Here is a 16,676-nt window from a genome sequence, read left to right as displayed (position 1 = left end):
TTTGAGAGATATTGATTACTGACTTGATCGTTAGAGTGCCCCCGGCTGGACGAACCACCGCCGGAGTCTTATCTTTTTGTGACAGGTCGTTCGGACGCAATCTATTCTGCCGGTGTTCTCCAACTGAGTACCTATTTGGCAATGTGGTCAGAAAACAGCACACACAATTTGGCGTCGTCTGTGGAAAATAAAAGGAGAATATATGGCCAACGACGAACAGAAAGAGAAGATTGGAAACGACATCCCTACTGAAAGTGGTAAACACTTTGATCCTAACATAGAAGAGGATAACTACAATGAAGAAACTCGGGATCAGAATCCCGGAGAGAAAGATGTCAGCCAGGAAAGAGACGTACCGAAGAAGGCAGACCGAGGAGGGTATTACATTGAGGATGACCTCCAGGTATGGAAAGACAGATGCTTGAGGAGGGACGGAGAGATGAAGGGAATGACAAATAAATTGGCAGACCTGCAATCGGTCGTCAATTTCACGATGCAGAACAACGCCATGCAGCCACCGTTTCCGTTACAAGACACGCTGATTCCAGCGGCAAAGAACGATGCCTAGAAAGTAGGGCAGAAAACAGTTCCTCAAGTCCCCAAACACACCAGGACCAAGGAACACTCTCTCATCGGCCTTCAAGGGAGGTCGGGCGAGGAGAGTCAGTAAATGGAGATTCTCGGAGGACGCATCGTACCAAAGAAGCTAACCCCAAAGAATATCGACATGTTCATGGGAAGGAACTTTGTTTCGACACAACTAATGGAGAGAGGTCCAAGAGGACTCATAATGACACCGGGAGTAACGTACTAAAGAGGCTAAAATCCGTTGATAGTCGAGCTCCTAGATGGACCAAAGAGGATCTGAGAGATTACCTCCAGAGGAAGTGGCATGATGCTGAGGTAACCTCTTCTGTCAAGCCGAGAACGCTGTTCTCGGTGGAATTGGACAAATTTGAGGCCCCAAAGAGGTTCCACATGCCGAGGTTCCAGATATACGACGGTAAATCTGACCCTAACTTTCACGTCGGCCTGTACCTAAACTCGATGGCACTATACACCGGGAACGAGCCGTTGCTCTGCAAGGTGTTCCTCTCATCCTTCGGGGAAATCGCATAAGACTGGTTTTACAAGTTGCCGAAAGGAACTGTGAAAAGCTGGGAAGGCCTGGCCGAGATGTTCGTGACTAGGTTTGTGACAAACAAACTACAGCCGTTAAGGGTGAACTCCCTAATGGCTTTGAGAATAGGCGAGGATGAAAGCCTTAGGGCTTATGCCAAGAGGTATTATGAGGTATTCAACCGAATACCAGGATGCAACCAAGAGGTGGCAGTCGTGTCTTTTAAGAACGACTTGAACGATGATTGTCTGCTTCGAAAATCACTGGCAAAGACACTGCCAAAAAGTATGGAGGAACTTATGGCCAGGATAAAGAAGTGCGCGAGAGTCGAGGAAGACACGCTAGGGACAAAGGCGTCAAAACAAGAGAAGAGAAACGGCTCACCGAAATGAGGCCGGGGTAATACTGGATATAACTAAGGCCGCAAACGAATCGAGCTGAGCCGAGATTTGTTGAGCTTGAGCTCGGCTCGTTTACTTGTCGAGCTCGTTTATTGAGCTCGAGCTCGGCTTGGCTCGTTAATTTTAATGAAACTCGGGCTCGGCTCGGCTCGGCTCGATAGTTTTTTTTTAATATTATTTATATTATTTAATATATAAAAAAATATATTTATATTATTATTTATATATATATTTATATATTATTTAATATATAAATAATATATTTATTTTATAATTTAAATAAAGATAAATGAGCCAAGCTTAACGAGCCGAGCTTATGCGAGCTCTAGCTCGGCTCGTTTACTAAATGAGCCGAGTTGAGCCCTTAACGAGCCGAGCCGAACCGAGCTTGTTCATGAACAACTTGGTTCATTTGCAGCCCTAGATACAACAAGCAAGAGATGGGATTGAGGGCTGCACAGGCAGTCACAACCGTATTCCGAATTCCGATTTACAAAGTCTTAGAAAGAATTCGGAATCAGCCCTATTATAGAGCACCAGAGAAAATTCCTGGCGAATTTATGGGAAGAAGCCTGGGGAAGCACTGCGTCTACCATAATAAGGATGGGCATCTAACTCAGGGGTGCAGAGCCCTAAAAACACATCTAGAAGACCTGTTAAGACAAGGTCATTTAAGGAACCTAGTAAATGAGGCCAAGACGAGGGAGGAACAAGTGAGACTGCCTCAGGCTCCAGCAGCACCACCCCCGCCAGCACCACAACTACAGGCAGACGGACCTCGAGTGATCAATGTGATCCACTCGAAGGTGAATGAGAACAAGATACGTGGGGAAACTTAGAAGGTAAAACACTTACAACACGTATATCAGGTCCGATAGAAGAAACCTAGGGCAGACGAGTGCCAGGGACCATTGGTATCCTTTACTGAAGACGACCTAAAGATGGTGCAGCATCCACACAACGATGCCTTGGTGATATCCCTCCAGGTTGGAGAGTGCTAGGTAAAGCGAATTCTAGTCGACTAGGGCAGCTCTTGTGACATCATGTATGTCAGGTGTTACAAGGAGCTTGGCCTTCACCAAGATGATCTGGAACAATCCAATGGTCCAATGGTTGGGTTCAATGGAATGCCGACATGACCCCTGGGAGCAGCAAGTTTGGAGGTGCAGGTTGGCACCAAGAAGGTAAAAACTGAGTTCACAATAATTGATACCCCCTCCCCTTACAATGCTAACCTGGGAAGGCCATGGCTACATGTAATGGGGACTGATCCCTCAACATTACACTAGCTGCTGCGGTTCCCAACAGAACATGGAATTGAGGAGGTTAGAGGGGATCAGGTGCAAGCAAATAATTACTCCATGGCAGCAATGAAATCCATCTGTAAAATATGAGAAGCAGAAACAACAGAGATTGAGGATGAAGACATAGAAGTCCTTGAGGACGTCGGCAAATAACCAGCTGAGAAAAGTGAGGAAGCCCTGAAGAAGATCTTAATCCAACAAGGGGATGAAGAGCGCTTCTTCCTTCTCAGCTCAGGCTTGGCCGAGGAAGAGGAAAAGGAATTAGAGGCATTCTTGAGAGCAAACCTTGAGGTGTTTGCCTGGACACCATACGAAATGCCTGGCATTGACCTTGAGGTCACTTGCCATAAACTGAATGTGGACAAGTCGGTTAAACCTGTCATCCAGTGAGCAAGGAGGCCTACGTTGACGCATGTTGAGGCAGTAGAAGAGGAAGTGGATAAAATTCTGGAGGCCAGAGCTATTCGAGAGGTAAACTACCCAACATGGCTATCAAACACGGTTGTTGTGAAGAAAAAAAATGGGAAGTGGAGGGTCTGCGTGGACTTCACCAGCTTGAACAAGACTTGTCCCAAAGACAGTTTCCCACTATCCAAGATTGACCAATTGGTGGATGCCACTTCAAGGCATGGAAGGATGAGCTTTCTAGACTATTACAAGGAGTACCATCAAATAGACATGTACCCCCCCCCCCGATGAGGAGAAGACTGTATTTATCACCCAAAAGGGCTATATTGCTACAGAATGATGTCTTTTGGGTTGAAAAATGCAGGAGCACCTTACCAGAGATTGGTGACTAAGATGTTCAGACATCTAATAGGCAAAACAATGGAGGTATACATTGATGACATGGTCGTGAAGACCAAGGAATCTGAGGATCATCTGGCCGACCTAAAGACAGTCTTTGATATCCTAAGGACATTTCAACTCCGACTTAATGCATAAAAGTGCGCATTTGGAGTTGGGTCAGGGAAATTCCTGGGGTACTTGGTCATCAGAAAGGGCATTGAGGCAAGCCCAGATCAAATCAAGGTCATCTTGGAATTAAAGAGCCTAACGTCGGCAAAACAAGTGCAGATGTTGACTGGAAGGGCTGCAGCCCTAAACAGATTCATAAGCAGAAGTTCTGACAAATGCAAACCATTCTTTAGTTTAGTGAAGAAAGCCACAGACTTTTTATGGACAGAAGAGTGCGAAGTCACCTTGGCCGACTTAAAGAAATACTTGACCATCGCTCCTGTTCTCTCGAATCCAGTACTTGGAGAGGAGTTGCTCTTATACTTGGCGGTTTCCGAGCATGTAGTGAGTGTAGTGGTAATCAGAGAAGAAAATGGAGAACAAAGGATAGTTTACTACGTAAGTAAAACCCTAACAGATGCAGAAATCAAATACCTAGCCTTAGAGAAGCTGACACTGGCTTTAGTAATGGCCTCCAAGAAGCTGAATCATTACTTTCAAGCCCACAAGGTTGTGGTGTTAACTGAGCATCCTTTGAAGTCCTTGTTGCAGCAAGGAGATCTGACAGGCAGAATAGCCAGATGGGCAGTGGTATTGGGTCAATATGACTTGGAGTTCAGACTTAGAACAGCAATCAAAGGCCAAGTTTTGGCCGACTTCGTGGCCGAGTTCACACCAGGCACCATCGGGCTTCGTTGAGCCAGGGTATACGATGTCCAGGTGAATGAGGAGAAACCCAACTGGGGATAGCAAAACAGAGGAAAGAAGAGAAACTTAGGCCCTGCAGTATTTACGTCGGCGACTCCTTTCGCTAGTTTATTGATGGAAGTTCAAACCTACAAGGAGCGGGGGCAGGAGTAAAGCTAGTATCACCAGATGGGCGGATGCTGGAACAATCCATTCGTTTGGGGTTTAAAGCCTCAAACAACGAAGCAGAGTATGAAGCATTGATCGCAGGGTTAAAGTTGGCAGTAGCAATGGAAGCTGACGAGATGATGGTCTTTTGTGACTTCTAGCTTATCGTCAACCAGGTAATGGGCGAACACGCAGCCCAAGATGAAAGAATGATGGCCTATGCAAAAGAGGTGGGCAGACTGATAACATTATTCCAAAATTGCCGACTACTGCAAGTTAGCTAAGATGACAATAGCCATGCTGATGCCTTGGCCAACCTGGCTAGTACAATGAAACTAGGAGAGACAAGGACAATAATGGTTGGCTACTTGTCAAGTCCAAGTGTAGAACCACTGAACACAGAGCATGAGGCAAGTGTGTGGAGATGGAACCAAGCTGGATGGATGCGATAATCATATTTCTTAGAGATGGGAAACTACCAGATGATCATAAAGAAGTACACAAGATCAGACTAAAGTCAACAAGATTTAGTCTGACAGCAGAAGGACATCTTTACAGAAGATCTTTTACTGGTCCCCTTTTGAGGTGTGTACATTCTTCACAAGTTGAAGACTTCCTGTATGAAATACACGAAGGAGTATGTGGAAGCCACACTGGGGACAGGTCACTTTCTCATAGGGCCATTACTCAGGAGTACTGGTGGCCCTATATGCAGAAAGATGCTGAAGCTTATGTCAGAAAGTGTGAGAAGTGTTAGAGGTTTACACCTTTGATACACCAACCAGCAGCAGATTTGAACCCAGTGTCCAGCCCTTGGCCATTTGCCCAATGGGACATGGATCTTGTTGGACAACTGTCTCAAGCAACTGGACAAAGGAAGTTCCTGCTAGTAGCAACAGATTACTTCACCAAGTGGGTGAAAGTTGAACCCCTTGCAAAGATTCGGGACATTGATGTAAAGAACTTCATATGGAAAAACATCATCACCAGGTTTAGAATCACAAGGGCGATAATTGCAAACAATGGTATACAGTTTGACAGTAAGCTAATTAAGAACTTCTGTGCAAAGTACAAAATCAAGAACTACTATTCTACTCCAAGCTTCCCTTAAAGCAATATAGTAACTCACTGAAGAAAATGAAACTGGTGTGAAGTACGCCAGGGTTAGACGGTGGCAGTGAGTAGAGAAGAACAGCAAATGCTTCGCCGAAGGAGGTAAATGTAGCGGTTACAGGGAGCTCGAAAAGGGCAACAATGGAGGTTGGGGATTTTTTAGAGAGAAAAACTTGAAAACTCGAGCGAGAACACAGGTGCAAAAGTGAAACGACGAAGAGAGAGGAAAATGTTTTTGTCAAAACACGAAAAGGCGGCAAATTGCAATTAGTGTGCTTAGGACGATGTGTTTGTCAGGCAGCGCAAGCAAAAATGACACGACTTGATGGCGCGTGTCAGGTACGGTTCAATAGGGAGGAGACGCGTAGCGAAAACGGTTGAGTTGCTGTGCGTGACAGCTCACACACGTGTAAAAACTCTTGGAGTTCTTGATTTAATGAAGTAAAGACCTCGGCTTGGGGGACGATCTTGGTTAAAGAACTTGAAAAACTTGGTTTTTGGTTCTAAAGGCATTTGGGAAAATAGACTATAAGTCTTGGACATGTAGAGCTGATGAATGATGACCTCGGTAATGAAGGATAGAGCAAACTTAGCCGACATGCTATATGGTCAAAAGATATAGATTCCATCACCTCAGGATGCCGAGGTAATAGAACCTAGGGGGCAGTTATGGGGACATATTTTTTGAATAACGATACATGGCCAAGGTGGCACCGAAGTGCCAGCCGAGGTACCACGTGTCCTGGTAATGGTGCTGAGATGATTTCGGCTAGGCCGATGCTATCTGCGGAAACACCAGAATTCGAGATGAACGGATAAGGGACAAGAGTCCTAGAATGAGGGAGGACCTCAGCCTGGATAAGGATAAAGTTCTTAGGGAGTTTATGTTTATCTATTGGAGAGTCCAGGATAAGCATTAAGCAAGAGTCCAAGAGAAGCTAGGCTTCTACAGGAATCAGGTAAGTGCTGGCTATAAAAGAGGGGCACCCTCGTGGGTCTAAGGTACATTTTTTGTATTCTGGCTTGTGAGTTAAGCACAATTGGCTATCTTTGAGAGATATTGATTACTGACTTGATCGCTGGAGTGCCCCAGGTGGACGAACCACTGCTGGAGTCTTATCTTTTTGTGACAGGTCGTTCGGGCGCAATCTATTCTGTCGGTGTTCTCCAGCTGAGTACCTGTTTGGCAGTGTAGTCAGAAAACAGCACACACAATACTTATAGTAACAATGATTATTGTGATGAAGCGGTGGCAGTGGTGGTGATGACGGTGGCATGATGGTGGTTATTATGATGATAGTGGTAGCGGTAGTAATAGTAGCGGTAGTGGTAGTGGCGATGATGGCATAGTGGTGGTATTGGTAGTGGTAGCAATAGTGATGGTAGTAGTGGTGGTAGCAGTAGAGATGGTGATAGTAGTGGTAGCGGTAGTGGTAGTGGCGGTGAGTTTATAATAGTAAATATTGATGCTTATGTTTAGCCTACATTTTAAGAGACACTTAAATTTTTAAGTAATGTCAATTGTGATTATTATATGGGTTTAGTTGATTATCACTTAATACATTTAGTTTTAAGTATTAAATCATATTATCAAACACCCTTAATTAGGGGTGGGCATCATGTCGTGTCATATCGGATTTGTCTAAGAATTATCTCAACACTAGCCGACCCTTTATTATTTTATATTATCGTGTCATGTCATTTTCGGTTTATGTCCGATTCGTGCCGTATTAATATGTCATGTTAAAAAATTTCACTATTAACTAAAAATATGAAATGTATGAAAAAATTTAAAAATTTGTTTACAAGTTAAATTTAATGAAACTAATCTCTATTAAATAAAATTATTTATAAAAATATATGATTTCAACTTAATTTTATTTTCTTAATTTATAAAAATTCAATTTTATTATTTTATTTTTTACTAAATTAACTCAGATAATAGACAAAAAAATACGTCAAGTTCAATTAAGAACAAAAACAAAACATACATTAAACTTAAAATTGCATTTTACATATTTTTTTAATAAATTTGATGTAATTATATAATACATTAAAAAATGTTACGATACTCTTTACTAAAAATAATATCAAAATGTATAATTAAGTTTTTATTATATGAACTATTCATATCAATTTTGTATTATATAAATTTGACACTAATTCGATTTGTTTAATATTCGTGTTTTCGAGACATATTATATACATATTTGTACGGAAAAATGATCAATCTTAACACTACAAGAAATATAGGTTTTGGCGGCGTTTTTTTAACGACACTTTTTAAAACGTCGCTTTTCGTAATATTTAGCGGCGTTTCAAAAACGTCGCATATTTCAGTAAATAAAACGGTGCCGTTTTGTAATAGAAGGCGTTGAGACACGCCTCCAAATGCGTTAGACCTCACGCGCCTCTTTTAAATCTGCAAATAATTATTAAAGCCTATGTAAACCCTTATTTTGAATACTCACGGCTTCAAATCTCGCCTCTCTCACAACCCTCTTTCTTCATCTCACGATGTTGCTCCAGAGTGGTGTCTCTCTCTCTCTCTCTAGATCGATCTCTCGCTGTTAACCCTCTAAGAGATTCATCTTTCATCTTTGAGATTCAGAGATTTAGATCGGTCTCAGTGATTTCATCTCAAAGCGATTTCAATTTCGAAGCCCCACAGCGGTGTTTCTCTTTCTCTCTCCCTAGATCTCTCTCTATCAACCCTCAGAGTTTCATCTCTGAGATTCAGAGATTCAGTCGGTCTCAGTGATTTCGTCTCAGAGCGATTTCGATTTCGAAGCGCCAGAGCAGTCTCTCTCTCTCTAGATCTCTCTCTCTGTCAACCCTCTCAGAGATTCGTCTTTGAGATTCAAAGATTCAGATCAGTCTCAGTGATTTCATCTCAAAGCGATTTCGATTTTGAAGTTCTCTCTCTTGATTTCGAAGCTCCAGCGAGGTATCGATTTCTCTCTCTCTCAAGCTCTTCCTTCCCGTCTCTCTCGATTTGGTATTTATTTTCTTGGAAAATCTATTCAATTTCTTCTTTTGTTTGCTTTGTCATTCTACCTTAATATGTTGTGTTTTTGTTTTGAGAAAATGCCAAATGTGCTTGTGATTATGACATTTGTTGGATTTGAGATCATTTTTGGACTTAGTTGATTATTTAGTTTTCTCAGATGGTGATCACAATGGCGGACGTTCTACTCATTCTGCTCATCTTGTTGAGGAAAAGTTGTCTGGCTCTTTCTCTATGAAGTATGGATTATTTCCCTCTCCGTAGTTATTTTATAATTTGGTTTCTTAATTTGTTCGAGTTTTCCTTGTGTAAATTAAGTTGCTAAAAGTACCTTGGAATGGCAGATAAACAAGCTAGTGGATATTGCTCGATCTGTAGCCAATGTAAACACTAACGACTACAGTGCCTTGGAGTATTTGCTTGACCGTCTAGAAAACCTAAAAAAAAAAAGGTCCTTCTCTCTGCTTTTATTTTCAGATTTTGTGGTTTACCATCCTGTCATCCTGTAATAGTTTTGAGTGCAAAATATTTGTTAAGATTGCATTTTGTACCTCTTCATATCTTCTGCGTTGGTTTTATACTATTGAAACTAACAACGAGATTTTTTGGGATGTAATATGCAGTAATTTAGTTGCCAATAACTTCACAATAGAAAGTTCGAACAACAGGTGATTCTCTCGTTGCTGTATTTTTTTGACCTTGTTCAGTAGCCTTTGAACACTCAATGTTGCTAAAGGAAATTTCAGTCATTTTCCATTATATTGTTTAGTGTTTAACACCATAAGCTGGTAACCAGCACCTTTATCAGTAGTCAAACATGCATGTGCTTGATGCTGCTTAGATTCACCAGATATAACACCTTTATAATCAATTTGCATTCTTTGTCTGCTTTTAGTGTTCTGCCTTCAGGATTGAGCTGTCTTCAAAGGAACTTTCCCTGCCATCGTAGTGTTCCTGTCTGTAAGTGCCTTCATGACCCTTCTTTTGAAGACAGCTCAATCCTCACCAATGGATATAGTAATACTATTAATTAGATGTCGTTCTGTTGAACGGCTATCAGCATTTTTAGCGAGGTAATGTATAATTGAACCCATTAAAATGCGTTGAACCCATATAATGCATATGAATAAGGAGTTATGCATGGCTGATTTTGATTTTTGTTAATTGAAAGCACATTTCCAAGCCCAAATCTGACGAATTCCTCTTTCCCATTGGCTTACAGATTCCAACTTTGCAGTCAAGTGTGGTGTTCTAGTAATCAGATTATATATGAGAGGGATAATGAGACTCTGGGTCCGGCTACATATTATGTGACTAACTAGATGAAATCATTTAATTAAAGTGCTTCATGGAATTAACATACATATGCATGATATTTTTGTTCAAGGTGCTTCATGGAATTAACATACATATGCATGATATTTTTAGGTGAAGTAGACACATTTAATTAACATGAATCGGTCATAAAATTAGAAATCTATCTTATTGTGCATGTGCTAACTAGATGAAATCATTATGCATGTATTAGTCATACTGATGTGATAGTGAAAGAATTATGGTTTGAGTTAAATTTGAAAATAGATTTCATCTGCTTGTGTTTTACAATTATGGTTTGAGTTAAATTTGAACAATTTCATTTCCATCTGGTGCCAAAACTTACATAATTTTGTTATTTTGGCTGATGTTTCTTTTTTACATTTTTATAAATTTGGTTTTCAGAAGGACTGAATAGAATTGAAGGACTAAAAGTGGATGAAAATATTATACATAAATTTATAGGTTGTTTTCTTATGAAAATATTATGTCACACATTATTACTCCGATATTATTGATATGATGAAATTAGCATTTGCTATTTGACTTTTATCAGGCAGTAATTCATATCCCTCTGTTTTTTTAAAACCAAAACCATGTTGCTTCTATCTGAAATGATGGGTAATAAAAAGGTGAATGGGCGAATGGTTCACATGTTTCTTCAGTTAAAAATCATTTACTTGCTTCTGGTTCATTTTTTTGTACTCGCCTTCCATTGGATTCCAATCAATAACTAATCTGGTGGACGATTACTCTAGCTATCTGATGAAAGTTTTTCATCTTTCATTTTCCTATCTCTGTCTATGATCTAAAGTTAATACAATATCTTTTCTGCACACTTCATTGACAGTAAGTTCCATTTTTCTTTTCATGCTCAGTTAAGCTTCTTGACTGGGGGGAAGAGAGCCACAGGACAGAGGCAGAAATAGCGTCACTCAGAGCAGCTTTTACGCAAGAAGTTGCTGTGTGGCACAAGCTCGATCACCCTAATGTAACAAAGGTACCATTTTTATCTAAACTTCTTTATCTTATTTTTATATTGTTCATTCTTCTTTGGAGCTGTAGCAGACTCAAGAGAGTATAGACTAAACCAAAATATTATTGAATTCATATTTCAATAACATTTTCACTAAATTTTGTTAATCGTCGTCGGAGTAAGAAACATTATATCCAATATGACTTGGTGAATCGTCGTAACATTGAAAATTTGAAACTTGGCAAAAAATGTAAAGTGAAAGGAATAATGATGTATGCCATGGCTCGTTTCCACTTTGTCAAGAACTCAAGTTTTAAGAATACAAGTTATTATAAGGCTTGATGGTGGGTTTTATTTTTTATTTTTTATAAAGTTCGTGGTTAGTGATGTTGGTGTTGATTGATCTAGGTTTTATCACTTAGCGGGTATAGTCTAATAATTTTTCTTGAAGGTTGTAATTTAAGGTAGAATCATAGTTTTGGGTTTTACCATCCAACTATGAATGAAACTACCAGAAGGTGATGCATGAGGGTTATTGGAACTTATCTGCTATTCCATGTGGGATATTCATGAAAGATCTATATTCATGAACTTATCTCTACTTCATGTTGAGAATTGAAACAATAGTTGTTTGGTACTCCCACTGTCCCACTTTGTGTCTGTCTTAATGATTTTTGGAAGTCTTGTTGTTTATGTGTCTTGGTTTGGAAAGAAAAAAAAATGATTTTAACATTACCTTATATTATCTCTTCTTTACATTTATGTTTAAACACATGCACAATCCCAAAAGATTTATTCAAATGAGCAAGGATATTTTTTTTTTTTTGTAAATTTATGGTTCAAAGATTCTGTCTTTAAAATTTTGTGCATTGTCAAGTAGCACACAAAATGGGACGGAGGGAGCAGTGATGTAGGAAGTCACTGCTGCAGCATGTGTTTCCTAGACTATAAACAATTGGTATTTAGTTCTCAAGGTCAAACCTTAACTCCATCTGTATCTTATTTTGTATTTCAAATTGTTGAAACCAAATTCATTTTTCACAAGTTTTGTGGAGTTTGGCATTCCTAAGATGATTTGCAACTTGTGCTTTACTGAAGGTACTCTTTTTCCTCTCAATGTTTTACAGGTTGAGCTATCTTCATTCCAAGAAGATTGTCCACAGAGATGTGAAGACAGAGAATATGCTTCTGGACAAGACTCGTACAGTTAAAATAGCTGACTTTGGTGTTGCTCGTGTTGAGGCTTCAAATCCTAACATCGTGTCAATGAAAAGTATTGACATCAGCTGTTGACCTTGTGTTGCTCGTGTTGACATCAGCTGTTGTCCGCCAGGTACAGAAAAATGTTTGAAATGTGCATTTGCATATGTTGACCTTGTTTTTGCTTCTACAAAGATATGAAACATTGAACTTTACTGATTCTTTCATTTTTTCTCTCTACTTTTTTTGCCTATTCATTTGAATGTTTAGGAAAAAGAAGTCTTGTCTTGTCTTTTTTGGGGGGTTGGCGTTTTGATATTTATGTGGATTTTGTTCTTTAGGGTTTTCAATCTCTGTGAGAAGATAAGCATCATAATTTTGAATAAAGAGGTACCCTCTCTCTCTCTCTCTCTCCCTCTCTCTTGTCCATGATCATCAGTGTTTTGTATGTATTTTGTTTGTGCATGTGAAATTTGTGTGTATATGTCAAGGATTGGATACATTTTTTTCTGCTGTATGTTTGATTTAGTGAACATTCAATATTTGAAGACGTCAATATTATTCATCAAAAATGAGTTCTTTATTTATGTGGTATTTTGTTTTAATTGTCGTTCTGGCTTTATAGTTTGTAAGTTAGTTTATTCAAGGGTTTTAACATTGGCTAATCAACTTGCTTTGGTGTAATGATTCTGAATGAATTACTATAACTGAGTGAGTTTATCTTTAGTTTGTTCTTTGGAAGCTTCTTCAGTTTTAGTGTGACGCTTGTGGGAAAAGCTCATTCATTGTTTGCTTGACTTATCAATTTGCTTGAGTATACATGAGTAGTTGCTATACATGAAGACATTGTTGTAATGCTTGATTATTTATCAGGTTCAACTGTTATTAATAGAATTGGTCTATGATATCTAATGAGAAAAACAGAAGAAACTGTTCTAGGATATTGATTAATGTGGTAGATGTTCATTTTACATGTAGATGTTCAATTTGAATTTTGTTACACTAACTTTGATTTATTATTTATTTATTTGGGTTTAAACAATGAAAAGGGATGTGATGCATCAATCCTACTAGATGGGAGCAACAGCGAGAAAACTGCATTTCCTAATCTAAGTGTAAGGGGCTTTCACATTATTGATGCAGCAAAAGCTGCTGTTGAGGCAGTGTGTCCTGGAGTAGTTTCATGTGCTGATATCATTGTTATGGCTGCCAGAGATGTAGTGTCTTTGGTGAGTAATGTGTCCCCTCTCTCTCTCTCTCTCTCTCTCTCTGCTATTAATCAACATATAATGATGTGATAACTTACAATGGTGGTTTATATTGGGTTGGGTACATGTAGGCTGGAGGAAATAGATACGCGGTGCAAATAGGGTGAAGAGACGGTCTTGTATCTCTAGCTCAAAATGTGGATCTCCCAGCTCCTTTTATATCCGTGTCTGATTCCATCAATGTATTTGCCAATAAAGGACTTGATGTCATCGACATGGTTTATCTTCTTGGTAATTTACCTTCGCCGCCTTTATTTCTCATCTAGTAATGCTAAACAGTAAAATTTCACAGCAAAATGCTTCGAATATAGTGCTGTCATCACTGCTTCTCAAGTGATTTATTTGATATATGCACGACAAATCAATTGTTTGTTAATGACTAAGTGACTATTTTATATAGGTGGTCACACTGTTGGAGTTGCACATTGTTCACTCTTCGAAGATCGTCTCTATAATTTTCAAAACAGTGGAAAGCCTGACCCGATCATGAATCTCGTGCTGTTAGAGATTTTGAAATCTCGGTGTCCTCAAAATGCAACAGTTGATAACACTGCTGATCTTGATGAGAACCCTGTAAGTGCCTATGTTGTGGATAATTCTTATTACCAGCAAATACTACTAGGAAAAGGTATTCTTCAAATTGATCAAGAGTTGGCGTTGGATCCACAAACCACTGACACAGTGAAATACGCAGCAGTCGTGGGATATGATTTCCAAATCAAATTTATGCTGCTTTTGAATGGTTTTGACATCCTCTATGCTTGTTCAGAATGGCTGTTATTCTCTAGTTGGGATTTCAGAAGTGACAAACTTGCACGATCACACCAACACAAATTAGTGTTATGTTCAGATCATGGATTTATCAAGTGGAAAAAAAAAGAGTCTTATTTCACTTCATTTTCTTCTTGACTTTTCCCACCACAAGTCAATGATCGAAATATAGCCCAAGGAAAAAGCTGTTAAAATTGATTGTAGGACCTTAGGCTTGTGGCAAGAAATTTCTGATAAACTTGTTCTCTAGGAATAAGAAGCTCTGTTTCATCAACTGTTAGGACAATAGGATGATGAGTGTTTGTTTTTACCATGAATGCTCTTTCTTTTCAAAGCTATCTGCTATGTAAATATACCAAATTTCTACGATTTTTCCCTTTCAAGTAGTGATGTGGCTATGAATTATTTTAATGGCACCCCACGTTTTTCTCTATCTGCATGCTTGTATTGCGTGTTCATTGAAGCCATCAGTTGACTGGATTGCAGCTTCAGACCTTGAAGATGAAACTGCAAAATTGGTAACAGTGTTTCTCTCTCCAAACCCTCAAATCTCTCACCAACTTATTTCAATTTGAGAAACACTACAGTCTCAGAGAAACCAATCCCCCAAATCTCTGACTCACTCACTCACTCGCTCTCTCTCTCTCTCTATTTGCTGCAGGTACAAAAGATGGCTAATGAAACCGGTCTGGACTTCAGTGATCAGATTATCTTACTTGAGAATAAGTACCATCAGGTTTGACAATAATGCATTCCCATAGTTTACATTTGTCTCTTGAGTTTAAAGCTTTTAAGTCTAACAGTTTCCTAAAGGTAACTTAATTATGCTATAATAATTTAGAAAAATCTGGGTATGTAATCTAAGCATCAATTTACTTTAAAATCTTATTGGATTCAAATCAGTGGCGACTCCAGGTTTTTATAAGGATGGGGTTCACTCCAAAAACTTAAGTTCCCCAATTTTTATGAGAAAAAAAAATTAAACTAATTAAAATTTAAACTTCTTCAACTTCAAGTAAAATAAACTTTTAATAAAATACTAGTGTCTTAACAAATCAAAAAAATATGTAAACTTCTACAATTGCATTCAATGAGGTGCCATTTTTTGAAATTTTTGCATGATAAATTCATTGTCAATAGTGTCAAACACATCATTTTCTATATATATTATCAAGCAATCATTCAACTAGGGGTGGGCGCGGGTCGGTTGCGGCCACAAAACCTTCAATCCGCCATCCGTCCGCCAGATTGGCGGATTGGAAAAAATCAATCCGCATCCGTCCACCAATCCGGCGGATGTGGATTGAGCGGATTAGCGGTTTGGCGGATGGATGCGAATTGGTTTGGCGGTTTGGAATTTTATAAATTTTTAACATAGTTCAACTTGTGCACTTCCTCAAAAAAAAAAAGAGAATATTATAGTCAATGACTTAAAAAAGAATTACAATTACTGCATGCCTCATCTAACGAAAAAAAGTTTGAAACTTTAGAATATCACAATCACTGCATGTCTCATTCACATATTACAATCACAGCATGCCTCATCCATATAAAATATTACAATCTGTAGTTCTTAAAATATAAAAACAATTCAAACCACCAAAACCATGAATAGAGCAATAGTAGAGATTATATGTCTCTGTATTGTTACATTTATATATGTTTTTTAAAATAAAAACCAATCAACATATATCATATTTTCTATTTATTACTTTTAGAGTTAGATTTAAAAATAAAAAAATATAGATAAATAATACGTTTATTTTTTTCAATTCAAAAAATATATTCAAGTTAAAAAAAAAATTCAACAGAATATTTGAACTCTTTTTCAATTGAAAACACAAACAAAATATTTAAACAAATTGAAAACACAAAGTTTTAAAAATTACTAAGGGTGCTCGCGGTTTGGCGGTTCGGTTGCGGCCAAAGGAACCTTAAATCCGCCATCCGTCCGCCAAATTGGCGGATTGAAGAAAATCAATCCGCAACCATCCGCTCGTCATCACGCATCCGTCCAAAATGCGGCGGATCGGTTTGGTTCGGTCGGTTTTGGCGGATCGGTATATCCGCTGCTCACCCCTACATTCAACCACTGATTTGTTGGGGTCAATTGATTATTAAGTAAAAAATTTACCATTAAAAAAAAAAAAATCAAAAGCTTTTGGCAAGCTGATGGGGAGATGGCTCCCCATCAGTTGCTTGGTAGAGTCGGCCATGATTCAAATTGTTTGATTATTCTTTGAGTATTTATTTTCTATTGTGACTATACAAAATGCTTTAATTACAGAACTTGCACTTGCTTGTCCTGTCCTTATACTGAAAATTGGGTAAGCATTGAATCTTGTTGCGCATCCTACTACAGTATTCTTCCATATTTTTTTTCTTCATGA

At 38.8% G+C, this 16,676-nt stretch overlaps 1 long non-coding RNA gene across 2 annotated transcripts; it reads left to right on the top strand.

Moving 5' to 3' along the window:
* The first annotated feature begins 8,867 nt into the window (after positions 1-8,867).
* LOC145792505 (uncharacterized) lies at positions 8,868-12,347 on the top strand. 2 transcript variants are annotated; one of them, XR_014331902.1, is made up of 6 exons: positions 8,868-8,996; positions 9,102-9,208; positions 9,381-9,425; positions 9,653-9,717; positions 10,950-11,071; positions 12,175-12,347. It is a non-coding gene; the product is annotated as an uncharacterized LOC145792505 (long non-coding RNA). The 2 variants fall into 2 exon arrangements; XR_014331901.1 differs by lacking the exons at positions 8,868-8,996; positions 9,102-9,208 and having other exon boundaries at positions 9,235-9,425; positions 12,175-12,344.
* The last annotated feature ends 4,329 nt before the right edge of the window (positions 12,348-16,676 follow it).

The sequence above is a fragment of the Camellia sinensis genome, chromosome 6 (assembly GCF_055761805.1).
Source record: "Camellia sinensis isolate YWXY chromosome 6, ASM5576180v1, whole genome shotgun sequence".
NCBI lineage: Eukaryota > Viridiplantae > Streptophyta > Magnoliopsida > Ericales > Theaceae > Camellia > Camellia sinensis.
Note: the sequence above shows the minus strand (reverse complement) of the source record. Positions and strands in the feature narration are given on the sequence as shown.